The sequence below is a fragment of the Arvicanthis niloticus genome, chromosome X (genome assembly GCF_011762505.2).
Source record: "Arvicanthis niloticus isolate mArvNil1 chromosome X, mArvNil1.pat.X, whole genome shotgun sequence".
NCBI lineage: Eukaryota > Metazoa > Chordata > Mammalia > Rodentia > Muridae > Arvicanthis > Arvicanthis niloticus.
This window is the reverse complement of record NC_047679.1, coordinates 110,022,144-110,049,914: the sequence shown is the minus strand read 5'-3', so window position 1 is coordinate 110,049,914 and position 27,771 is coordinate 110,022,144. Positions and strand designations below refer to the sequence as shown.

The following is a 27,771-nucleotide window of genomic DNA, read 5'->3' as shown; positions in this document are numbered from 1 at the left end:
TGAGGGGCGGGTTTCACCCCGCTCAGCTATCGATGTTAATCTACTAGTGGATGCCCTAGGACAGCCTCAGTCTCCGGTGATGATGAAAAAGCAGTACAGTGTGAGTTTCTGTTGGGGCCTGAGGAGAAGTCAGACAAGCCCAGCTAGGCACCCACATCAGTTCTTGCTGTGTGTCATCGCCATCTTCTGCCATCGCTAAGAATCATGGGAAGGAAGCTCAGTGGCGCTGTGAGTTTTGAAACCGTGGCCTCATGATGGCAGTAAAGCTCCATCAAAAGTTTGTGAGAGATTGTCCCCCCCCTTAGTGTCTGAAAAAAACGCCCTAGATGGCTGTCCTGAGTCCTGCTGAAGTATGAATATTTTCAGCAGTATTTAATTAATTAATTTTTTTCTCTTGTGTTCCAAGTGAAGTCAATCTGAGACTTAATACTCCCTAGATCTTGTGACTCTTCTTTCTGTTATGTATGTAGAATATTTTTTCTTTTCTATCTTCATAGCCATTCATTTTTACTCTTTCCAGATACTTATTAGTATTCCTAAACGTTTTTCATGATTAATTTTTGTAGGTTTCAGGAGATAAAGTTCTGCTGGGAGAGCTAGAAGCAGAGGCCTAAGCCCTGGGTGTAGGGGACAGGCTGGCCTGTGTCATTCCATGAGACATCTGTCTTTGCCCCTGGGCGTTCCAGAAGTTCTAGGTCCATGCCACCATGTCCAGCTGACAGGAGTAGGTTTTACCTTGTGTTAAATGACATCACCAAACAAATACTTGCCAGTTATGGCCAGGCTTCACAGTCTTCTCCTTTCTCTGCCATCAGACACCATGTTTACCCTTTGAAGTGCAAGTAACTGCAAGGGAAACATAACAGGTCTGAATGGAGAAGATTCAGTGGAGAATTACTTCTGAAAAAACCAAAATAACAAAATGATAGACATCCACGTTCCTGGACCTTTGTCTCTAGATGTTGGTTATGGAACTTTTTAGGTTTGAGGGTGGGAGAGGAGTAGTCAAGGATGGTCTTTGTGGCCATATGTGGTGCCCTACTGCCAGCCTGCAGACAGAGCTACAGTGCAGAGCCATTACAGCTTCATTCCCATGAGTCCTAGCAGTGGGGAAACAATTCCAGGTAGGACACCTTTGGGTTCCACACTGGGGCCCAGTGCCTTTCCTCTACAGCAGGAGAAATGTGGACACCCATACTACCTTGCAGCTGAAAACAGAGAGTCAAGGGCCAACAGAAGACCTGCAGGGACTCAGACAAGGTGACACAGGGCATTGTGGGGTGGGGCTTGGTTCTTTCCATCTGGGTCCTGACAGGAAGAAAGCACAGGAAAGCAAATGCAGGCTCTTGATGGGAACTTCTATCTCCTGCTCCTTGTAGCATGTGTGGGCAGGATTTTAAGCTTTGTCTTCTTGTTAAGACACAGACTCCCAATTTAGCCCAGGGTGCCCTGGCCCACACTATGTAGCTCAAGCTCCTCTCAGAGGGTGTGTGTGTGTGTGTGTGTGTGTGTGTGTGTGTGTGTGTGTCTTGTTGGCCAAGGGAAAGTGTAAGACTGAAGGTATAACAAAGGATAAAGACAATAACCCCTGTATATAGTTAAGCCATGGGAAACAGTAATAGGCCTCTAATGTAGGAAAATTCTTGTGTCCCTGCTCCAGTGTGAACTAATGAAACTCTGAGAGAAATTAGTGACAGATCCATTTGGAAATCCACTCATTTGTATACACATGTTTCTCCAAATGGGGTTGTGTATAGCATTCAGTGGTGACAGGTAACTGGATCCTCTTTACAGTGCCACTAAAGTCAGCCTGCCACAGGACACACCAGGCCTTTTGTCTAGAGCTCTTGTCAGGATCATGCACAGAGCATGATACCCAGGGAAGTCTGGTGTGATCTAGGTAACAACTAGATCTTCTGACACCTAGGCTTGCTTTTGGAGAGGCCCTGAAGTGACAGCATGTTCATTTGCTCCCTAGAAGTGGCCCCTGAGATTTGCTGCTGAGGACCAGAAGTGAATGAGACATCATGAGGAAGCACTGGGGCCTGAATGCTGCTGGGCACAGATGAAGCAATGTATGATAGGACCACTGATTGCACAGACTTCTTCCCAAGAGAAGAGGGATGAGGAAGGTGGGTGCCTCAAAGTTCCTTTCCTTTCTGTTTTGCTTACTTTGTTCTTACATGTCTTTTTATCCATTTAATTAGTAAGACAGCAGGTCCAGCCTTGTTAGGTATGGCATTGATAAAAAATGCAAAAAGGAAGCTAAAATCTAGGAGTGCAGCCTGCTTCTGACACAAACAGGGCTAGACCCACAGTTCCAGACACTGCCTTTGTAAGGACTTTTTTTTTTAGACTGGAAAGGCGGGGGCAGAGACCTACAGTCAGGGCACTTTCTCTGCTCTGGTACAACACTGCCATCAGGCGGACGCTGTTTCATACAGACCCATAACATGCAGACACCAACATCCTCCATCCTGCTTGTCGCCATTTTGAAACAGGGACAGTAGTGGAATCCTAAATGGCCAAGCTTGGCTCTTAGGTTTCCCACCTTCAGTAGGCAGACTGGAATAGCAGCACCTTTCAGAGTGTTACTGCAGACCCTGCTGACTGAGGGCCCAGGACCAAGTGCACAGCTGAGCTGAGGTCCAGGAACAGGAGGCTGAGGGGCGGGTTTCACCCCGCTCAGCTAGCGATGTTAATCTACTAGTGGATGCCCTAGGACCGCCTCAGTCTCCTGGTCCTGATGAGAAAGCAGTACAGGGTGAGTTTCTGTTGGGGCCTGAGGAGAAGTCAGGCAAGCCCAGCTAGGCACCCACATCAGTTCTTGCTGTGTGTCATCGCCATCTTCTGCCATCGCTAAGAATCATGGGAAGGAAGCTCAGTGGCCCTGTGAGTTTTGAAACCGTGTCCTCATGATGGCAGTAGAGCTCCACTCAACAGTTTGTGAGAGATTGTCCCCCGCCTTTCGTGTCTGAAAAAAACGTAAGAGATGGCTGTCCTGAGTTCTACTGAACTATGAATATTTTCAGCAGTATTTAATTTTTTGAACTTGGGTTCCAAGTGAAGCCAATCTGAGGCTTAATACTACCCTAGATCTTGTGACTTTTCCCTTTCTGTTATATATGTAGAATATTTTCCTTTTATATCTTTATAAAAGTGGAGCTATGAGTTTTGAAACTGTGTTCTCATGATGGCAGTAGAGCTCCACTCAAAGAGTTTGGGCCCCAGGCCTTTCTCCCTTAAAAAAACAAATAATAATAATAATAATAATAACAACAACAATAATAACAATAACCACCAGTCAGAGACATGGCTGCTCTGAGTTTTGCCCATGAAATAGTTTTAATCATAGCTTTGGTTTTGTCTTGGTGTCCACATTTAAGGTATCAAGTACAAAATCTGGGGGTGGGGGCTCACTGTACTTTTTTGTTTTTGTTGTTAAGGATATACTCACCCATCTAGTTTCTTTTCCATTTGTACAGAAACAACAAAGTGAGGTTCCATGTTTCCATACTCAGCTAGCAATTTCAATCTATTAGCTTATGCTTTAAATCACCAAGGCTCAAATTTTCCATGTTTTGATGAGAAACCACCATCTAGGTCTGATAAGTTTAATGTACTTAGCCCAACTAAGTACTCACAGGTGTTCTACTTGTCTCTAATCTTCATCTCTTGCCACCATGCTAAGAATCATGGGAAGGTTGCTTAGTGGTTTGAGTTCTCCAACCTTATAGTGGCAGTAGAGCTCCAGGTAGGAGCTTGTGATTACACAACCCAGAGACAAATGTTGCAAGACAGATGGCTGCCCAGCTGTTTGGCCTTGAAAAGTTTTTGTTGTTATTGGTTCTTTGCTTTTGTCTAGTTTTCCAGATGAATCCAAACGGAGGCACAAATGTAGATAGAGGTTACATGACTTTTCCTTCTGTTACAGAGGGTATTTCCCATTTCATTCATTTTGACTTTGTCACCAGGTGCCTACTTTTATTTTTTATTTTTTTTTCCATGAAACTCCGGCAGAATTACAGGGGGAAAGCGGGATTTGAACCGGGAACGAGAGAGCAAAGGGCACGGGCTTGCCCTCTGCAGGCAGCTACCTTAGCTCCTGTGCCACCGCTGGCTTGCTGCCTACTTTTATTTAAAATTTTGGTTCCCTTCTTTCCTGTAATTTTCAGACTGTAAAGATATGTGCTATGAGATTTACAAGCAGAGTAAAGTGAATCTAACACATGCTGGCTGTACCTGAACGGTACAATTGTTGTTATACATGCCCTAGGACTTGTGGAACTAACTCATTCTAATATTATAAGAAATATTCATAGCAGTTAATCTCATTTATTCATAGTAAGATTAGGATGGAATTATAGAAGAGAATTAATAAGTTCAATAGGAAATTTAGTTATTTTGCTGTAATAATTTTTGAAACCATTTACTGAATGTTTTTCTATGTGTGAGTCTATTCTGAAGGCTGAAAGAATTCACTGAAAATAACATTTCAGTGATTTGATGTTGGCATTGTACATCTGTGTCCACAAGAGAAAAAGTTAGTCCTTCTAAAGCTTTTATGTAGTAATCTTCAAATACAAGTTCATGCATTGAATTCAAGTATTATAACTTAATAAAACTGTCTTTTGTGACTTGAAGTTGGTTCATAAACTTTATAGCAAGTATAATTAAGAAGTACACAGAAGAACATATGGTAGTCTATCTACGAATAATTGTCTAAGACATATATGAAGTATTTGAGCTATCATAAAAATTAAAAAAAACATTTAAAGATACACACATATCTATGTGTGTATTTGTCTGTGTGTGCATGGAAACTCAGTGTATATGTATACATATATATGTATATATACACATGTATAAACATTTACATATGTAAAGACTTCTACATGGAAACTATAGATATATATCTACAAATATTGACATACATATGTATATATATATATACACACACAACTATGAAATAATCTAGAGACGTCTTCAATGTACTTCTAATTACATTGAAAGAAACCATTTACATTTAAGTTACTTTTATTTAAGTTACTTTTATGTATGTATGTGCATATAGTCACAATACAATATTTTATATTGGACAGTGTCATTATCATGTATTTATGTTTATTTATGTGAAGAGAGATACTCCAGCTGTTGAGAAGGTAAAGGTACTTACTTTCCAGCCTGAGTACTTGAATTCTATACCTGAAAATCAAACAGTAGGAGAAGATAGCAGATTCCTGATGACTACATGTGTTCACATACATAAAATGCATAGATGTTTCTCAAGTTTAAAAATTGAAGGGAGAGGGAGGCAGAGCAGGTGGATCTCTGAGTTTGAGGCCAGCCTGGTGTACAGAATGAGTTCTAGGACAGCCAGGGCTACACAGAGAAACCCTGTCTTGAAAAACAAAAACAAAAACAAAAACAAAAAAAAAAAAAAAAAAAAAAGAAGAAGAATGAAAAAATGAAGGGAGAGAAAAGTTTTAAATGTATTAAGGTGTGAAAATATTTCCTTTAAGTGTTGTTACAATACACACCTATTCATAAAAGTGCAACACACACCTTAATTTGTAGTTTATTTTTCAGAGAATCTTACATTGTAGCAAATGAATATCTATTTAAGAAATATAATGAAATATAACCATGCAGTAGGTTATCAGTTGTTTAATAGGCTGTACGGTGCTAAAGTTAAAGAGAAAGTGTTTCTTAAATACTAGGCAGAGACTGAAGGTGTGAAATATAAGGGATAAACTGTAACACACCGACACACACACACACTCTCTGAAAGTGTAAAAAGGAAATAGAAGTTGAAAAATACATAATAACAAAGGAATGTGAGTTTTTTCCATTTTAAATGAAGTGAGGGATTAGTGAGGTCTCTATTTCCTAGTTCAAATTCTTGCCATATGCTGGGACCACAGGTTATAAAGCAGTGACTGATGTGAGCTATCTCTGCCTCTTCTTAGGTCTTTTGACAAAGAGTTGACAACAGTTCAACAAACTATGAAAAATGGTGATGCCCTGTAGCATGTTAGTACTACTGACTAATCCTGAAGACAGCTGCGAAAAGAGGAGGTAGTGAAGTCAATTGCTAGCTGCCTCTGACCTTTCAGGAACTAATCTTTACTCTTCATTTCAGACAGGATCCTTCTACCTTGCAACATCCAAGAATTTGATGAGCTTGAACTGCTCAGTGATAGGTGAACTGCTCACTGATAGAAAACACACCCATTCTCGTAGAACATGGAGGGGGTGATTTAGCAGAGAAGAAAGATGCACAGTGGGGAGTAATAGATTGAGGGTAAGAGCTGTCTCAACACAACATCAAGAGCACCACAGCACAGTAAGATAAGCTTATCCCTTCAAGCTGCCCAAAAGGCAAGCTAGCAGTATTTCCTGGTGCCTTTGTCCTTGGTTGGCAGTTTTCCATACAAGAAGTATGGGTCAGAAGACCTCTCAGAAATGGCTTATGGGCACCTCTCTAGGATTCTACTTTCCCCATGAAGAAATAGTTTCAATACTGACAGCATTTCAGCTTCCCTTCTTAGGGTAAAGTGTATCATATAGGCCTGGAAGAAGCCTGGGGCACATACTGGGCTGCCCTACTACACTCAATGGCCCTTGGAGAACCTGTATGCTAGTAATCTGTAGCTCTTCTAATTACTGAAGCAGTTATCTTTACTGATTGAGTAGTCTGATGCTGTTTTTATGATAATTTTATACTTTGTCATGACTGCATCAAAAGAAATAGAAGTAGTTGTCTTGAGAATTTATGAGTACTTATTTTAATATTATCCTTTAATTTTAGTGTTTCCTTTCTGGATTTATGTATAAAATGTAGTTTTTAAAAGAGGCAACATGGTTTAGCAAGTACTGAAAGTATAATTTGGAGTCTGGGTATTAAAGCTAGTTTATAGAGTACCTGCCTGATAGGTATGAGGCCTTGTTTTTGATACTAGGCACTCCATAAATAGTGAAGCAGCCTGCAGTTCCAGCAGTAGAAGGTATAGGCAGGAACATTAGAAATCATGGGGGATTTAAATAACCTGTGCTGAGACCCTACCCCCCCCCAAAAAAAATCCCAAAACACCTGTTAAGGAACAACTAGAAAATAGGTTAATAATATTGAAGTATTCTGTTGCTGTTTGATTATGTTGATTAAGAAGAATATAAATAGAAATACATTAATCTATGCTAGGTGTACTGTATGGATTATTGAATCTAGAAAAAGGCTCACTTGCAAACATATCTGTGTTAAGAGAAGATAGAATAATCTCTGTAGAGCCCCAGTGGTAAGACTGTTAGAGAGATGCCTTCCTATAGGCACGGAACTTAGATTTTTTCAGAACATTCTTTTCCCTCTTAATATACAGTGTATCTCTTGTTTCTTGACAACAGCAAGAAACAGTCTCTTGTTTCTTGACATAGGCTGCTGGCTGGGCAGAAGTGCCTAGATGAATGAATTAAAGCTACCTAGAGAAAGTAGGGAGCACATTTTATCTCTGAGAAATGAAATGCTTGGCTTAGGTGGATTGCCAGGACTCAAAAGGATACAACAGGGACAGCATGAGTTCTGTGGTTATCTCAGATACAGTATGTGCTATGGGGTTAGTTCCAGGGAGGCCTGCTGAGACAAGAGATTCTTATGCTTAAAAAAAAAAAAAGGAAGATAGAAAAAAGGCAAACCAAAATATCTCTGAGCAAGCCACACCCAATGTGAAAGTCAGCAACAGAATCAAGAGTAGAAACTTAATGTCTATGTCAAGGTTGTGACTAAGGTCCACGCTCTTCTCTCTTCCTTTTGGATTTTCTTAGGCAGGACTTTACAAGTTCCTCTTGCTCAGAGGTACTCTACAGGCTGTTAGGCTTCCTTTGGAACAGGACTGTGCACTACAGGCCACCAGAAGCCACGAAGGAGTTAAATAAAGCTCATGGTACAGTGCTGGCAAAGGAAAGCCTCTTGTTTCTAGGGGAATGCAACTGGACACAAGGGCCCCAAAGCCCTCACTCATGTATGATTTGGTTTCTCTGGTTCTTTTCAGGATGTAACAGGAGGCCCTTCTTCAACTTCTGATGTCAGTTATGTACAGGTAGCTGTTCATTTACTCTGGGCATCTCATTGTACCCACTCTGATGAAAAGACCCAGGAACACAGCTGTCCTTAGGTCGAGGAACAGGAAGTCGAGGGGCGGGTCCCCCGTTCCCCCCCCCCTCCCCCCCCCCCGCTCAGCTAGCCATGTTGATCTACTAGCGGGTGCCCTAGGACCCGGGTCCTGATGAGAAAGCAGTACAGGGTGAGTTTCTGTTGGGGCCTGAGGAGAAGTCAGGCAAGCCCAGCTAGGCACCCACATCAGTTCTTGTGGTCTGTAAATCGCCATCTTCCGCCATCGCTAAGAATCATGGGAAGGAAGCTCAGTGGTGCTGTGAGTTTTGAAACCGTGTCCTCATGATGGCAGTAGAGCTCCACTCAAGAGTTTGTGAGAGATTGTGCCCCGCCCTTCGTGTCTGAAAAAAGTCCCTGAGAAAGGTAGGTACCAAGGAAGATGGCTGCTCTGACTTTTGCTTATTTTGGAATAGTTTCAGCAGTATTTTTTTGTTTTTTTGTTTTTTTGTTTTTGGTATGGTTTTACTTCTGAATCCAATCTGAGGCCTAATTATATTATCTGCCTTAGGTCATGGGACATTTTCTTTCTGGTATGAAAGATATTGCCCATTTCCTTTTCTATAATTGTTAATATTCACCCTTTTTTTGTTACTTAATTGTGTCTTTAAAAACCTAGTCTTATTTATTTGTTAAAATTTTCACACAACAAAGATACTTTAGGAGGTTTCAGAGCAGCGTTTTCTCATGCACGGCAATTGGTGTTGCTGAGGGCTAACAACCCTTACCTAACATACTCTAGACTCTTGGGTTTGTTCCCCAGGACTGAAATCAGTACTTTCTCATATATAATTTAAGCCACAGGGAATTTTTCAGTCCTAGTATTGTAAAAAATAGCCATGGCAGTAAGCCAGACTTAAACTATGATTAGGATGGAATTGTAGAAAAGAATTAATGATATTAATGGGTGTCTCTCTTCCCTCATAGTGTCCTTCCTCCTCCCTGTCACTAAACCCAGCTCCATCTCCCTAGTTTCCTTCTGTCCCCTCTCCCTGTGTGTACACCCAAAGGCACAAATACAGTACTGCATTGACCAGCCTGTATGTAGTTTAAAAGTATTAGCTCTCATGAACAATCTTCTGTTTTATTTCATTTCCGATTAAATGCACATATATAACAAGCTGCTAATGGAGCTTGCTTTGGCTAATGATATTTACAATAAAGTTTTCATTTGTTCATCCTAGATATGAATATTGGAAAGATAATTCAAGAAGCTGAGCTTTGGTGCCTTGTAATCCCAGCACTCACTGGAGGATGACAATAGCACTGAGGCCTACGATAATTTGACTAACCTACAGAGTAGTACTGGGCTCTGATGGTTTTATATTTCATTCCTTACTGGTCTAGGTCTCCGTGATAAATGTGCTGTGAATTTGCTATGTCCCTTCTGTTCAACAACCCTCATTTGCTTGCTTTGAACATCTCTACTGTGGGAATCACAGGTAAGCTCCTGTAGCACAGCTTTAAATATATTTTCTGATAAGACTTTAGAACAAAAGTAGGCTCCTCCAGGGGATCTGACACATCCTTTTGTCCTCTGTGGGTACCATTACTCACATGGTATACATTCACATGCACACATGGATACGCATAGAAACCAAAGCCAAAACTCTAAACACCAGGACAACAAAACACCCACTTTCCACTTTAAAAGTATGTATTATGTCAGATATACAGTATACATTTATTCTATAATACAGATGGTTTTTTTTTTTTTTCCTTCAGTCAACAGGTCCCAATGTAGTACGTAGTCCAGGCTTATCTTGAACTCTTGGTTATCCTGTGCACATTGCTTTTGCCTCTTGATTAAAGGAGTAAGGAGTAACAGTGTAAAATACCACATTTGGCCCAGATGATAAAAATCACTTGAGAAAATTTAATAATTTGTTAAGATTAGGCCAATCTTTTTTTTTTTTAAATTTTTAAATCTTTTAAACAACTATGCTTTTGAACTTCATATTGAACAAAAACAAATTTAATAAAAAATAAGTCTGGCATACTGCACATCAAACACTGCAAAGGGCAACACCCTGGGGATTAGGCCAATCTTAATAATACTTATAGGCTAGACTTCATTTCATTCTTGTTTTTTTTTTTTTTGCTATCCAGACTGTTGAATTTGAGATGATCCCAGGTCACTGTCAGAAGTGCTTAGGTTAGAGGTTTTGTACCTCCAAACTTGGCTTTACAATACAGGCCTTGGACCTTTATTGTGACTTTCTTTGTTCTGTTACTATAAACAGTTCATTAAATTTCTACCTTCTTGGAACATGGAACATGTAAGTTTGGGTAACCTAGATATGCATTCCTAAGTGTAGGTCACTCATATTTGGCTTCAGCATATAGTATCTCTAATCCCTTTGGAGGCAAGGGTTGTATTTTTGTGTGAACAGTGAATATGAAGACTCATAAACCTTCTTTGTCACTTTAGACCTTTACCACCGGTAATGGTAAAAGTTAACAGACTGTATAACATTACTTTAGAAAAGTGGACACTGTTGTTTCGCTTGAAATTTGAGAAATGCTTCTGTATGGATGTATGTCCTTCAGAATTGCTTTATGGGAGAATGACTGTCTAGTCAGGAGTTAATGGTATTTAGAAAATAGAAATTTCATAAGTTGAGTAGGCCATGAACTAACTTTCATTAAATAACATACCAAAATACATCAAATATTTGCTAGAACACAGGCTTCAAGCAACTTCATCTTTCTGACTTTATCCAAGTTACCCCATTAAGGAGATATGATGATGCAACAGCACCTTCCTGGATGATTCCCATTGTGAAATTCAGAGGAGATTTAGTAAGGAAAGGACAAGAGTGCTGATGGATGGAGTTATAAGTACCTCTTTGTCTTGAAATGGTAATAGAGAAACAAAATGGCTGCCTTATGAGCTGGCTCTGAGTCTAAATGGAAGGCAGGCATACTTCCTGGCATTTTTAGTTATGGAAAATGATTTTTTTCAGACAAGATGGGTGGGAGAGGCAGGCCACACAATGGCTCCTCTTAGAGCACTACTGCCCCCCATGAGGACATAGTTTCAACAGATTTGGGATCTCCACAAGGTCCTTCAGGGTTCTAGAAGAGGATTGGGCATTATTTTCTTTCTAAAACCTGAAGAGAGAACTGAATCGTAACTGTACATTGGTGTAGAACCTAGAGAGTGACATGGACTAGCAGTGGTGGGGCTATTTAATACTGTAGGTGTTTGCTGTAGGTGCATGTGTACCCCTGCAGTGTGCTTGCCAAGGTCTGAGAACAATCTGTAAGTATTGTTTATCTCCTTCAAAGAGGATGCTGGAGATGGAACAGAGGTCTTCAGGCATACATGCAACCCCAGTACCACAAAAGGGCAGTTATCCTCCAGAAACCAGAGACACTGTACATAAATTCATACGTAAAGAAATGAGTTAAAAGCACTTGGATTTGTGATTTTCTAGAGATGCCCCTGAGGATTCACACACTTTCCTTCTACTTTTTCCTTCACCCACTGGACAAGTATCACCGAGTAAATCAAGCTCCAGTACACAGGAGGGTTCAGAACGAATTTCTCTTTGCAAAAGATAAATGCATTCTGATGCAGAAGGGTGGTGGTTTGCGATCTTTGGTTTGAATTGCGAATACAAAAGTAAAATGGCTGCCTAGCAAAACTAGCTGCCTGAGCCTGCACAGAATGGAAGGTAGGCCTTTCTCTTGCCTCTTTTTTTTTTTTTTTTTTTTTTTCCCAGACCAAATGGGCGGGAGAATAGGATGTAAGATGGCATTGCTGAATTTGTCTGGAGCTCTACTGCCCCCAAGAGGAATTAGTTTCAACAGGACACCAGCACAGTTTCTTTCCCATAGGCCCTTGCTAGGAGGCGGGCTGGCCTTCAAACTGAAGCTTATTGTCTTCCAATGCACCAAGAAATGCCAGGAAGCTGGTGTAATTCCTTATAGAACCTGAACGTTGAGGGGACTGAGGTGGGCCACAAGCGGTCTGGGATATTTAAACTGTGCTATTCCCAGCTTGGATATGAAAAGGGGAAATGCAAACTCTTTGCAGTCAAGATGGCTCCTGCTTGCACTCCCAATGTTCAGAAGGTAGGAAAGGACTACTATGAGCACCAACCAGGTCAGCCTGGGCTGGAGAGAAGACTATGCGTTGAAGAACTGGGCTGTGGTGGCACAGGCTTTATTCCCAATGCTTGGGAGGCACAGGCAGGTGGATCTCTGAGTTCAGGGTCAGCCTGGTCTACAGAGTGAGTTCTGAGACAGCCACAGAGACAGATAACCACAGAGAAACCCTTTCTCAGTAAACAAAACAAAGAATGAAAGAAAGATGAATCAATGAATCCTAGGAGTTGAAATCAGAGTCCTATGGAGAGATTGGGATTTTGCAGATTCAGAGGACAATTATTTTATCTTGGGCAAGTTTTAGCATTCTGGAATAGGCATTACTCGTCCCACTCTGTGAACTAACACCTCATGATAATACATAAAAACCTCTTAGAACCTATTAACTTAGCAGACTACTAGCTTCCACCTATCCAAGAGTTAAGAATGTCATCAGGTAGCATCTTGGAGCTATAGAATAGCTTTCCCCATCATGTTGCACCCACCTCTCCCATGTATCCACCAATGTCTTTTAAATTTGCCCTGATTTATGATTTTATTTGTTGTAAGAAAGTACAAAAATCTCGTCAAACTGCTTGCATGTTAGAACATGGAATTTGGGGTAATCTAAACCTATGTTCCTGGGCCATGGTGACTGCAAATGGATCCAGAATAAACCATGCTTATTCCCTTTAAGTTGAGAGCTGTGGTTTTTATGTCAACCTATGAATGTTTTATTTTTCTATATTCTAGGCCTTGCCATTATTTAAAAGTGTCAAAAACTGTCCAGAAAGTAGAATTTCTTAGAGGTAAAATACAGTGTAATTAAGTTTATTTAAAAAGTTAAGTCAGCTTGATCCCTTTGGCACAAAAGGCCTAGGTCAGAATATGGAGACTGGGTGGAAGTGAATGTGAATGAGAACTATGATGTGCTTTTCTCTATTCCTGGTGTTATGCATTTTCTTTTCTTTCCTAGGTCTGGATCCCCTAAGTCTGCCACCAGGACCACCAGAAAATCTGATAAATATAGAAGCACTTGATAGAAGGCTCCTGGATAAAGATAGGCAGAAATCAGAGGCCTTGTCCATATAGATCCTGACTTCTTCAAAGATGTTTGATGATAGTGGGTGCCTTAGATCTCATTCATTTTTTCTCTTGTAACATATTTTTGGTGCTGGGATAAGATTCTACCCCTTCCTAATATATCTGTCATTGATAGCAAAGGGAAACCAAAAAGTAAGTTCTTACATAGACTTACTTCATCAGAATGAAGAAAAAGGCTGAAGACTGGGTCACTTGCTGACTTTCTTGCCCCCCCCCCCCCCCAGATTGGAATGGTGGGAGCAGAGCAAGATCCTTGATGGGCTAATACTGTCATTTTGTGGGACAAGTTTTACAGATCGCCAGTATACAGATAATTTCTGCCAGGCAAGGCCCTGGAAGTCATTAGACTGGGCCTATGGGAGGTCAAATGGTTGCAGACTCCACTAAACATTACATTCCTCTATGGGTACCCTGGGGCCATTCACTAGTGTAAAACTTTGATACATAAGCTAGTGAACAAGGACCTGAACCAAGTGCACAGTTGTCCTGAGGTACAACTAGAATGAGTGGAGGGGCAGAGCTTCATGGTTTGCTTTTTAAAAGATTATAAAAGTTTCTTCTTTTGTACTTACTGTTTTTATCTTTTCTAGTTATGTGTACATGTGTGTACAAGGGAACAAGCAACCCCTGTTGGTTGCTAGGAATCATCCCAGGCCCTACCAGAGCAGTACATAGAGCTGACCCATTCCTCCAACCCCAAGCATGATCTCAATAACAATTCTTCAGTAGAGTCTCTTAGCAGACTCATGACCACTGAATTTCTGTTGGAAATGACTGATTTACTAGGCCTGAAGAAACTATGAGGAACACAAAACTTCAAAAGCATAGTAATTCCACAAGAAAGCTTGCAAATTACTTCAAGGGGACTAAGCAGTAGACAAAGGCCCCCAAGAGCACACATTTATCTCTAGGAGCAGCTCTGAGTTTCCCACACTTGAGGATCCCAGGTTGTGGTCCTAATGCCTTTCTATAGGAGTATCTTTGATTAAGGCTAATCTATCTAGGCTACTCCTTCAGGGTCTAGACTAGTGGTTCTAACCCTTCCAAATGCTACAGCCCTTTAATACAATTTGTCATCTGGTGATCCCAACCATAAAATTATTTTCCTTGCTCCTTCATAAATGTAATTTTGCTGTTGTTATGAATCATAATGTAAATAGTTTTGGAAGTGGAGGATTGCTAAAGGGGTTTGAAGCACAGAGGTTGACAACTTCTTGTCTAGCCTGAAGCATCATTAGTGTCCTAAATTCGTTGAGAAGTGACGCGTTGGCCCAGCTTGGAGCCTAAGCATCTCCGAGCACCTCTAAGGCCAGTCCTGCCCTTTCAGATCAGCTCCATGGAAAAGAACTTGGTGTTTCAAACACACTTCCTTGTGTCTTCAATATAGAGTTAGATAATCTCTGAATCAGCATCTTGAGCACTCTTCCCAATCCTTCCATGATGTAGAGAATGGGAAGCTAGGATATATAGTTCCTTTTGGCCTTGTTATGATTTATTTTATGTCAATGTTACCAGTCAAGTAGTTGGCTAGAGTATCATTTTGTCTCCACCATAGATTGATTTGGTGAATAAAGGCTGAAAAGGAAGAAAGTGCTTCAAGCCTGAAGAAGACCTTTGTTTTCTGTTTTGAGAGACAAGGTCTAGCTGTGTATCCCAGAGCAGGATTGCCTCAGCCATAGGCTTGGGATAGTTTGTCAGCATTTCAAGACATCTCTAGCAAAACCCTCACAAATCCAAATGTTCTGTGAGTTGCTTTCTGTTTGATACCGGTTTTCTTCCTTCACTCTCTCCTGTCAAGCTGTTTACCTATGAGGAGCATTCTGACACATCTGCAACTAGAAATAGGTCTTGCTAAAGTCTTCAGACACTTGGGCATGCCTGGGACTTTCCCAAACAGCTTGCTGTATGATTTATGGAACTGACCAGTTTGCTGTTTCTACGTCATTGCAATAATGTAGCCATTTGGCTTAGAGTGGAGATGTTAGTTAAAAGCCTGCCAACTCAGGCTCTAAAGGGCTAGAGCAGGAAAGAATTGCCCACAAGAGCCTGAATTTGTTCCATCCTCACAGTGAGCAGAACCAAGGCTCCTCTTCAGGCTCTGTAGACTTCATTTCCCACCCCGAGGTAGAACTGGCATCCAGGCCTCTCTTAGGACATGGAGGAGAAGGCATGGGGTCCTGTGTTAAAGTTCTTCAGACCATGTGCCTCTGGTTGTAGACACACTGTGCAGGCTTTCAAGTAAGTGGTTGTTTACTCTAGCTTCCAGAGAGGATCTCAAGTTAGAAAAGGCTAGAAGCAAATACTTAGGCTGCTGTGAGCAATCCTTGATGATGGGTGTGGGCTGCAACTCACCTATATAAGATTTAAAGACACTAGAGAGCGAACCTTCAAAACCATGTGTCCTCTCTGATATCATTCTAAGAGGGGGAAAATGTTTTGTCTGTTGTCAATTTCCAGATGGAAAAGACTCTTCAGACAAGTCTGTCCTGGTTATGAGGAAAGGTGCTTTGGGTTCAGCCTGTCATGACTGGCTCAACAGCAAGTCTTTTGTCTCTACCACACACCACAGGATTGCTTCTCTGATACTTTAGAAAAAGCAACCATTTGCTGTCTTCAGTTTTACAGGGGAACAAACGTCTTCTGTGTATACACTCTATCAGTATATTCTCCTGTGCTTTATGAGCTCACTGAAAAGCTGCCTCTGGAGTGGGGACTTGGCGTCCTACTTGACACCCAAACACTCATGAAAGTGCACCTGAACTTCCTGTCCTGGGGTCAGTCTAGACCCTCCCTGGTTCAGGGAAAAGGAGATCCATAAAACAGCCCAAGAGAAAAGGCACTGTGTGTTTAGGACCAGCTCAGGGTAAATTTATTTCCAACAGAGGTTCCTAATGTTTATTCTACAACAGGAAGATGCCTGCAATGAACAGTTAATGAGATACACACCTCTAGAGTGGACTTCATCTGGAAATCCTCAGTGACTCCAGCATCACGGTTTCAGCAAGGCTTCTTCAGTTGATTTCTGCGGGATATTGTAAACATTGATTTGATGATGGTTTGTTATTTGTTACCTTTCTCTATATGGTACCTGTATTCATAGAAACACCAAAGGCACAGGTATGGTACATCATTCTCTGGACCATATGGAATAAAAAAAACCCAAAAAACAAAAAACCCTCTCTGTGTCTCCTATGAGGTTTGTCTGGGAATTTACAAGGCCTCATTATTAGCACTATGCATACAGGTAATCTTAGCTCATAATCAATTATTTAATGAGATGTTAGTTACTGTGATAGTCAAGAAATAAAGGAACTCATAAATATTAAAAGGATATAGAAACCATCCTAAGTTAAGATTGTTGGATGTTTCAAAAATGAGACAAAAGTCAAAGGGTGCTCCTAAACCCAGATGACCCCTGGGGACCAGGATCAGACACTCAACTGGCCTTGACAGTAAAAACAAAAAAATGATTTCTGGCCAGCTGCATGTCCTTTAGCCAGCATTAAGTATAATCAAAGGTATATATGTGTATATGTATAATTGTAGATATATAAATTTTAGCCTTTGATTCTATAAGCACAAATTGTATATATATACATATATGTATGTATATGAATCATAGTTGCCAGACATTAATTAGCCTTAAGTCTATGTGAGGTGTGTTTTAGAAAACTATTTCTGACTAACATTTTTTTTTTTTTTGGATAAGGAAAATGCTGGATAGATATAGTGTTCCAAACCTTAGTTCATTCAACACTGCAGCACCTACATGGGAACCGGCAGAGAACAGTCCCACTATTCTATTATAAAAATCATGTGCTAGTTAATTCTCTTCTCTTCCTCTAGAAGCCACCTGAGGGGACCTCACATTAGGATTTGAGCTATCTCAACATCTGTCAAAGTACCCTTTACTGAGATAGTGTGCTTTTCCTTCCTAGAAAGCCCATTGGTGGTGTCCTAGATTTTGTCCCCACACTCATGGGTCTGCCAGGATCTATCTGCTTGACTCAGAAGCCCTCCCTGTTTTCATTCTCTCATCCTCTCTGGGCAGCTTTTAAACTAATAAAATTGTTCTTGAGCTTCCTTCTGAGTCCCTTCTTAAATTATTGCATTAATGAGGCTAGAAACCTTAAGAAGGGCTCCCAATTTCCCTGGCAGCATATGATATTCAAGTGGGCTCCCCAAATTTCTCAGAAGAGAAAGACACGCACAAGAGCAGTCCATAAAATGAGCAGTTTCTCTCTTTCTCTTTTTTAGATGTTTCAGTTTATTTATATGTGTACATGTGTCCACACAGGATCGAAGAGAGCTTTACTGGCTTCCTCTGAGCTGGAGTTCACAGGTCTGTGAGTCACCTGACATGGGTCCTGAGCTGTATTCAGTCCCCAGTATGAGTTGCTTTATTGGTGGTTTCTGCTGCTGCTTTTCTTCACAGTTAGCATGCTGGATGGTCCTGGGTAGTTCTGCGTTAATTGGCATAAACTAGAGCTATCTGAGAGGAAGAATCCTCAATTGAGAAAAATGTCTCTTTAAGATCAGGTGGTAGGCAAGCCTGTAGAAAATTTTCTTAGTGATTGATGAGGAGAATGAATACCCATCCCATTATGAGGTGTGGCCACCCCTGGGCTGGTGGTCCTGGGCTCTGTAAGAAAGCAGCCAGTGAGCAGCACCCCTCCGTGTCCTATTCATCAGCTCCTGCTTCCCGCCCTGTTTGAGCTCCTGCCTGGAATTCCTTCAAGTATGAACAGTAATGCGGAAGCATAATCCCCAATTTGGTTTTGGTTTTGGTCATGGTGGTTCATCACAGCAATAGAAACTAAGACACTGACATTTCCTAAATCCTAGGCAAACTTTTTAATGTGCTACTGGGGATGTGTTAAGTAATATAACAAAGAGATAAAACGCAAGTACTCACGGAGCTTTATGGTATTGCAGGAAATAGTGAAGAGTATTTTCTGCCATTTGAAAATATTCTCGTGTGAAAAGATAAGCAAATGGAAGTTCTGATAGGAATTCTGACAGTGGTGACAGGCTTCCCTCCACACAATTTAATAAGAGAGCAGATCCCTGCTTGGTATGGAGGGGATGCCAGGTCAGAGACCACTCGAGCCTGATGTGGAGGCACAGGCCTCTAGTCTCAGCACTTGGGATGTTAAAGTGAGAGTTGGGAACAGGCTTGGGCAACAGAAACAGTCTAGCTTGATGGCAGATGTTTATAATCCCAAGTCTTGAAGAGCTGACGGAGGATATTGTAGAGGGAGCAGCACTCAGAGGGTCAAGAGGAATTAATAAAAACATTTTATTAGAAAATCCCATGACAAAACCTAATAGTGTATACTAGTTGGAGAACTTTATAATGGACTAGACAAGATGGCATGGCTCTTAAAGCACTTGCCTGACCATCTAAGTTTGAGCCCTAAACCCACACAAGGGTAAGGAGGGAAAGAAAAAAAGTCTTGAAAACTGTCCTGTGACCTCTACACAAATGTCATGCTATGTACACAAACACACCCCATAGCATGCTCAGAGAACCCTAATAAGTATACTTTAGAATTTTCAGCATAAAATGTGAATTAAGAAAAAGGGAAAGACATTTGGATTACATGATACCCTCCAGGCTTCAAGCAGCCACTTTGTATTCCTCTGTTTACCAAATATGCCCTATGAACATAAATGGACAGGCTAAGAGTAAAAGATCATACTTGAATGCAAAGTCCCTACAAATTCACTTCTGGAAAGAAGAGAACTGACTTATGCTGGCTTTAGGTGTCAGTTCTTTCCAGAAGTGGGCTATTAAAATAAAATACTGTTGAACTCATAGTTTTTGGACTAAAGTCAAAACAGCTGTATTTCCTGGTACCCCTTTCTCTAGGTGGCATTTTTGTTGTCCAGATATGAAAGGCTAGAGACAAGTGTTTGCAATGGTCAGGTTTCTGGAACACTACTGCCATCATGTGGAAAGAACTTCAAAACTGGCATCATTAAGCTGCTTTCCCATAATTCCTAGCAAGAAATACCTGAGCTTCTTAACAGGGCTTTAGTGACTTCTTTCAAAGTCCAAGGAAAGACATGGACTGGTATGTTTTCTCCTTTCAGACTTAGAAAGTGAGTTACCTAGAGTGGACAGGCCCTTGCCAAGGGACATAGTGGTTCAGGAAGTTGTGTAGTGGGACCCGCGGTCTTCCTATTGCGAACAAGTCTCGAAGAATCCCGTTAAAACACTAGCGCGGATACTCTGGGGCTCTGCTTCCCTGTTGCAGTCTCGTGGATCAAATATTAGAGAGGGCTTTGGATCGATTATCACTATGCTAAGCACTTTGGTCTGCTCATGTCTTCTGAGTCCAATTCACCGGGCTGCGGCAAAAGAAATTTAGTACGTTTGCTAGAATTGAAATTAGCGACCCTCAGATGAAGCCGTTTGTTGGTAACACAGATCCAGGGCAGACAAATAGCCACGAGAAGAGAAGGCATAGAGGTTTCTCCTCAGCCCACACCCTAAGATCCACTTCTCCATTTCGCTTCGGACCTCCTAGGGCAGACCTCCTAGGAATACAACCAAACATGGCAGAACAAGATACAAATTAGGCACAAGGAATTTATGGAACTATATCCGCATGATGGCAGTGTTGCCTTAGAAAAGCCAAGGGGTTCTGAAGGCAGGTTTTGTGTTCCTGCCCTCCCAACTGAAAAAAAAATGTTATCAATAGCTATTCAGACTCTAGTAACTGTTGCCTGGTCTTTTTGTTTAGCTTTTGGTTTCTATTTGATATTAATGGCGAATGTCCTAGAAAAGAGCCAGCATTGTAATTCTGGCACCATAGAAAAGGAAAGCAAAAACATAAGCAAGTGGGCTGGAAGGCACTCACCTCCATCAGGTGCCTTCTCTTTTAAAGAAGGCAATAATAGCCTTATGGCCAGGTCTCCCATTTGCCTCCTTCAGCCAATAGCAATCTCTCTCCAAGGCTTCCTGATCTGATGATGTCTCACTGTCTTCTGAATGTAGGCCTAGAAAGGAAAAGAAAAATGTTGACATCTCAGAGCCTGGAGACCAGTGAATCACACCAGGAACTTGATTCTCATCCAGATTCACTCTGCAAGTTCCCTGGGCATCTTATTCCATATCTGACTGTCACACTAGACAAGGCTGTTTATGACTGATGGGAGGCTGACTTTCAAGGTAACTCTGAATGCTGAAAGCTACACGATGCTTTGCTGTGACTGGCAGATGTATTGGGGGATTTCACATGATGTTAACTTGCGTTTCCATGACTTAACATTGGAGCAAAAGTATTTTCTTCCATTATTCAATAATGTTTCCTATGGCGTTTGCTTATGACTTTGTCATCTGCTTCTCTTTGGTACTTAAGAAATAAACCCACACCCATAGACACTTGATTTGTGATGAAGCCAAAACCATACAATGGAAAAAAGAAAGTGTCTTCAACAAATGGTGCTGGTCTAACTGGATATCTGCGTGTAGAAGAATGCAAATAGATTTATATTTATCACCCTGCACAAAACTCAAGTCCAAGTAGATTAAAGACCTTAACATAAAACCTAGTACACTAAATCTAATAGAAGAGAAAGAGGGGGGACTGCTTTGAACACATTGGCACAGGAGACAACTTCCTGAACAGAACAGTAATTGCTCAGGAAATAAGATTAATAATTAATAAATGGAACCTCATGAAACTGAAAAGTTTCTGTAAGACAAAGACCACTGTTGTCTTAATTAGGGTTTTACTGCTGTGAACAGACACCATGACGAAGGTAAGTCTTATAAAGGACAACGTTTAATTGTGGCTGGCTTACAGGTTCAGAGGTTCAGTCCATTATCATAAAAGCAGGAACATGGCAGCATCCAGGCAGGCATGGTGCAGGAGGAGCTGAGAGTTCTACATCTTCATCTGAAGGCTGCTAGAAGACTGACTCCCAGGCAGCTAGAAGTAGGATCTTAAAAGCCCACGCCCACAGTGACACACCTATTCCAACAAGACCATACCTCCAAATGGTGCCACTCCCTGGGCAAAACATATACAAATCATCACAACTGTCAATACTACAAAACAGCGACCTACAGATTGGGAAAAAATGTTCACCAAATCCATAACAGAAAGAGGACTAATATCTAAAATATATAAAGAACTCAAAAAATTAGACAAAACAACTCAATTTAAAAAACAGGGTACAGAGATAAACAGAGGAATCTCTAATGGCTGAGAAGCACTTAAAGAAATGTTCAACGTCTGAAGTCATTAAGAAATGCAAATCCAAATGATTCTGGAATTCCATCTTACACCAATCAGAATGGCTAAGATCAAAAATTCAAGTGACAGTACATGTTGGGGAGGATGTGCATTAAGTCCTCCATTGCTGGTGGGACTGCAAACTTGTACAACCACTTTGGAAATCAATCTGGTCGTTTCTCAGAAAATTGGAAATATTTCTACCTGAAGATCCAGCTATAAGCTCTTGGACATATACACAAATGATGCTTCACCATATATACCTAGGACTTGTGCTCCACTATGTTCATAGCAGCTGTCTTCATAACAGCCAGAAATTGGAAACAACTCAGATATCCCTCAACCAAAGAATGGATATAGAAAATGTGGTGTCCTGTCCAGCAGGACATTAAACAGAAATCCGGGGAGATCACCTAAGAGAGCAGGGTAAGCAGGCAAAGACACAAAGAAACACAGCTTGTCTATAGGCTGATCAAACCATAATTTTTACTTTTTCACACAGTGGTTACATACACAAAAAGGCAGGATGTGGGGAAGTTGATGACGCGGGAGCGTAGGTGTCCAGAACAGTGTGTCAGCTGGGTGAAGGTTCAGGGGACAGTTCACTATGACTCCGCCTATGATTCACTTGTCCTAATCTAAGTTGTTACTATTCGCCAAAGCTACCCAAGGTCTATGACTACTCAGGCTGGCAATTTTCCACCAAAGCTGCTTGTTTACAATAGTTGTTTCAGTGTTTTTCCACAGAGACCCGAGACTGTGTTAGCAGGCTGACTTAGGCCTATGGCTGAATTTAGGCCTTCAGTGTACAAGCAGAGATGCCCCTGACAAATGTGGTTCATCTACACAATGGGATACTATTCACCTATTAAGAACAAAGACATCATGAATTTTTCAGGCAAATGGACGGAACTTGAGAATATCATCCTGAGTGTGTGGTAAGCAAAGCTTAGGGAAAAGAAACCACTTTAAAACATTATGTACAATGTCTCATAATCTTTTCCTTATGTACATATATTTCATTGATGTGAACTCCATTTTTCCACTTTCAGCTGAACCAATATATCATAAGATACATTTGGATGCAATTCTAAATAGAGTTGTGTTTCTCCACCCCTGTTTCATGACATGGACACACCATGTATGTATCCAAGGAAGACACAATAATGAAATTCAGTTCAACCTGATTTTATTGTAACCAGCGCTGGACCAAGACTTTTAAAGTCTGGCCCAGATAAACGTTACTCATATTTAAGTGTAGCACAATTTTGGAAATAAGTATTCAGGTAACAATTAACTCAGTCCAAAGTGCATAACAACTTAAGACATGCTTACATTGAAATTCTTTCCAATGTACACCTGGCTTCTTTCTCAAGAATAGGTACTATTGACTTAGAGACAGTGACCAAGATTTAATCTCTAGGGAGCATAATTGTGATAAACATGGCACTTGCAGTTACATGATTGTCCTGGCCTAGGATGACTCTTTCATGTTGTAAATATCACTCTTAAGCACAAGCAACATCACTCCTTTTTTTTTTTTTTTTTGGTTTTTCGAGACAGGGTTTCTCTGTGTAACCTTGGCTGTCCTGGAACTCACTCTGTAGACCAGGCTGGCCTCGAACTCAGAAATCTGCCTGCCTCTGCCTCCCAAGTGCTGGGATTAAAGGTGTGCACCACCACTGCCCAGCGCAACATTACTCTTAAGGATGGGTTTGTGGTGTAAAAGCAGTGATCAAGATTTAGGGGAAAGGGTCTTTGAAAAGTAAAAAGAAACTATAAGGAAAATGGGCAGAGGCTTTCTCATTAGAAAAAAGTGAAGTATCACCAGGAGTAAAACTACATCCTTCTAGCCTTCCAGGAAGAAAAGCTCCATAGCACCTCATTCCACTTTAGTGTGGCAAGCTGTGTGTTTAACTTCTCTGGATTCTCTACTGCTTATTTCTATGCATAAGCCTCCCCCTTTTGCTTTCTACACTATTCCACCAGGAAGACACATAACTAGACTTATGTCTACACAAGTAGACAGATTTATGTCTGTATAAGTTGACATAAACAGACCTTTAGGTGTACTTGAGATTCGAAATCCATTTGCTTCTGCCTTATGATTCTTATAACTGACCTATACTATTGGTTCACTGTTCTAATGAGGGTTTCTTAGGTACAGTGACATTACACAAAGACATTCTATCTCTGACTGAAATGGGCAAGGAGCTGTAGTCAGAGAAAGTATTCTCAAGGACCTGCAGTTATATAAGGTTTTCTTTCATGCCCACATGGCCAAATGTCAGGACTTTCAATAAGGGTCCACTCTAAGTCCTTCGTTCTAAGAAAAAATTAAATATTTTTTATTAATTATTTTATTTATTTAATTTCAAATGTCCTCCTTGGTACCCTCTTGAAGAGGGTGCTCCCGCACCCACTCCCACTTTACCCTTCTAGCATTCCCCTTCTCTGGGGCACTAAGGTTCCATAGGACCAAGTGCAACCCCTCCCACTGAGGTCAGAGAAGTCAGTCCTCTGCTACATATGTAGCAGGGGGTTGGGGGGGGCAAGGACGAGCCCATGTATGCTCTTTAGCTGGTGGTTACCCACTTATCTCAAACTTTTCAACCCAAAATTCTCCCTGTCTAAAGGAAATGCAGGGACGAAAAATGGAGCAGAGACCGAAGGAAAGACCATCCAGAGACCACCCCACTTTTGTCAGGGGCATCTCTGCTTGTACTCTGAAGGCCTGGAATCAGCCATAGGCTTAAAGCCAGCCTGCTAGCACAAAGTCTTGGTCTCTGTGTAAAAACCTTGAAACAGCTGGCTAGAAGCTATTGTAAACAAGCAGCTTTGGTGGACAGTTGCCAGGCTGTAGTCATAGACCTTGGAGATAAGTAATCTTGATGAATTATTATTATTATTATCCCTAACTTAGATAGGGACAAGTGAATCATAGGTGGAGTTGGAGTGACCTGTCCCCTGAAGCTTCACCCAGCTGATACTCTGTTCTGGAAGATATCTGTATTCCCCCTAAAAACACTTACATTCCTTCCTCATCCCCTTGCCCCACATCCCGCCTTTTTGTGTATATAACCCCTGTGTGAAAAAGTAAAGTTTGCGATTTGATCAGCCTATAGACAGATCGCCATTCTTTGCATCGGCCTGTTTTTCCCTCACTTTCTCTTTCAGGTGATCTCCCTGGACTCCTGTTTAATGCCAGGAAACACTTTGGGATCCATCCCATGTACAGACACCAAACCTTGACACTATTGCTGATGCCAAAATGCGCTACCGGATAGGAGCCTAGTATGACTGCCCTATGAGAGCTCATAAATGTAGCTAAATGAAAATTTAAAAGCAAACCAGTGGGCATTCAGATATGAGAATGACCATAAAGGACATACAGACCTCTAGCAGACTGACCAAAGCTGGGAAGGCAGTGGCAGCAATGTGTTCGGGTTTGAGACATGGCTTTCTGTCGTGAAAATATCCCAAGATAACTAGGGAGCCGTAGAGCACAAAGGTATGGCCGTAAGGCACACCGACTTATCGTAAAAACATCCTATTGTAAGGTGCAGGGAGAGCAAGTACTCTGAATCCTAAACCACACAGACTCAATCAAAAAGAGAATTTCCATTCATTTTTGTTGTGAGCCAACTCGTAGCAGAAAGCGGTCATCATCTTTGCAGCCATCTAGAGCCATATACCCTGACAAGAGCCTTTTTTTCAACAGCCTACAACCGCTGAGCACACTCTGATATCTTGTTTATCCCACATATCTTGTTTTGCTGTTTAGCGCCCCCAGCTGGAGGCGCACATAGTAAAGAGTCTTTAGCTGTGTTCCCCTGCTTATTCATGACTGCAAGACAGTGGTGAAGTGTATATATACCCAGGATTTCTTTGCAATGGACGAGACAATAAACAAAACGAGACTTGGTCACACACTCTGGTTTGTCTCCACCTGAGGTACTTGTGGTCTGGACCGTGATCTCGCTCCTGGTGGGAAGGCCTGGACTAGCCCTCAAGGATAACCCTCATGTCCCCCAAAAGCTGACATGGTGGACATCCTCTCACAAACTGGAGATGTTGTTTGGTCAGTTTCAAAGACAGTGCCCCCCTATTCCTGGTGGCCCTTACTCACCCCAGATGTCTGCCAGTTGGCTACAAGATTACCAACATGGGATATCCCTGACTATTATGCATCTTATTATGACTTAATTCTGAACCTGGCTTTTTTCTTGGCTTTAGAATGAATGTCAGCTGAAAACCATCCTCTCAAATCTTTTCTCTCAAAGTAAATAGCCAGGATTGGCTATGAGACTATAAATCTTCAACCCATCAGAAATCCAGAATGACTGAGTTAACTGAAATTATGGGAAGCACAAAGCATAGCTTCTAAAACTTAGCCAAATTACAGAGACCATTGAGCACCTGGACAGTCCCTATACTACAAAATGTTGGAGCATTCGATCTTCAGCCTTCTGGCCCAGGATCATCTGACAGACCTAGTGATGCAGAATTATTAAGGGCTGATTACTCTGTCTTGGCAGGTATAATCAGTCGACTATTCTGCAAATGTGTCCTTTTCTGGACAGTGATTTGTCTGTAGATGGAAAGAGGCAATTCTTGCCTAGTGGCTGTCTCACCAGAACTGGAGTAACTCCAAAGATGCTCAATTTCTTCTTAGAATCCAAGACAGGAAGCTGTCAGGAGCAGACAGGTCTCTAATCAAAATGAACATTAATACAGAAATGTTTTTAACTTCAATTCTGTGGACTTCTGATGTTTTGAAAACCAACTATCCATGTAAGGCAATCTGGACTGTTGTCTGTTAACTCCTCTCAGCTATTTCTAAATAAAATATGAAAACACGCTAACAATAAACTCAAAGCCATGAATTTGCTATGGGCCCTTAACTCACAGGCTACCATCTCAAATAAGTTAAAAAAGTTAAAGAAGGACTTGTATTCCTAAATGTGTTATACTGGTGCAATGCCTATGATAGTAAGAATATTCATCTCACTTTTATATTAATAAGAAGCTCATACCAATGAAAACCTTAAATTTGAAATCAAAGTAAATTTTGAACCATTTAAAAAATTATAACTTCATCTTAATAACAATTATACATATTTCTACCAGTGGGTTATTGCTATGCAATAAATCCTAGCTAATCCTCCCTGTTCCAACAAAACCACTATTTTCCCTAGAAAGACAGCCCAATATTAACCACCTCAGTCCCCAAGCCCAGGGAATAGGGGTGCCGACTCTTCTTTAACTTCTTCAAGCTGATTATGGGTGTTGAGATAGTAGAAGAGGGGCAGGGAGAAGAGTAAATTGATAAGCCTCTGACATCTGTGTCTTCACTGAATCCCCCTGCAATTCCAGGACATCAGAGGTTCCAGCAGGTCTGCTCAGCTCACTTGATGAGTAGATATACCAAGGCTGTGTATTCTGCAATATACAATTCTCAAAAATTTTTAGAATCAAGATAATATTTTTGTTTGAATTCTGAAATCTAGTCTTCTGGCGGCCTGCCTCTGTCATGTCTAATCCATATAATTCTGGGAGTTTCTATGAGGGTGTACTACCACCATCCCCCCATTTTCACCTCTGTTAGTATTCTGTCTAAACTCCACCTCCCCAGTTACCTGGCAACAGCCAGGTATGCTCCTCCTCACAGTTACCTGGCAACCGCCAGGTAGGCCTGATCCACTATAAAAGGGGCTGCTTGCCTCCTCCTCTCTCTCTTGCTGTCTTACTCTCTTAATCTCTTAATCTCTTCCTCTTACTCTCTCTCTTACCCTCTTTCCTCTCTGTCCCCTCTCCCCCCTTCTCTCTCTCCACGTGGTCATGGCCGGCCTCTACTTCTCTTCTCTCTTATCTCTTCCACCTTCCTCTCCCCACCTTTGCCCTATCCCCTGAATAAACCTCCTCCCCCTTAGAACCACATGGTCTGGAGTGGTCTGTTCGGACTTCTTAAAGGAACTAACAACCTCCCTGCTCTTAAGTTCCCCAACACTAGGGAATCCAAACTTTCAGGCACCAAGGCCCTCTACTTCCACTGATACCTAACTCCTTAGCCCATCCCCCCTCCTCCAATTACTATGAGGGTGTGCTCCCACCATCCTCTTATTCCCACCTCTTGAAACCTTTCATGCACCAAGCTTTCATGCA

General features: G+C 41.4%; 1 long non-coding RNA gene across 35 annotated transcripts in view; it reads left to right on the top strand.

Annotated features, from left to right (window-relative positions):
• Window positions 1-27,771, top strand: part of LOC117695520 (uncharacterized) — an 87,201-nt gene that overhangs the window by 41,965 nt on the left and 17,465 nt on the right. For 12 of the 35 annotated variants that reach the window (XR_013105959.1, XR_013105943.1, XR_013105929.1 and 9 more), the window contains 6 exons: window positions 1,979-2,132; window positions 8,046-8,093; window positions 8,399-8,530; window positions 9,512-11,844; window positions 13,233-17,702; window positions 20,364-20,537. This is a non-coding gene — a long non-coding RNA (uncharacterized LOC117695520). Of the gene's footprint in view, window positions 1-1,978; window positions 2,133-5,969; window positions 7,938-8,045; window positions 8,094-8,398; window positions 8,531-9,511; window positions 11,845-13,232; window positions 17,703-20,363; window positions 20,538-21,174; window positions 22,033-22,340; window positions 22,545-24,783; window positions 25,539-27,771 lie in introns of those variants that run through there. The other 23 variants (XR_013105927.1, XR_013105930.1, XR_013105933.1 and 20 more) reach the window with 22 other exon arrangements.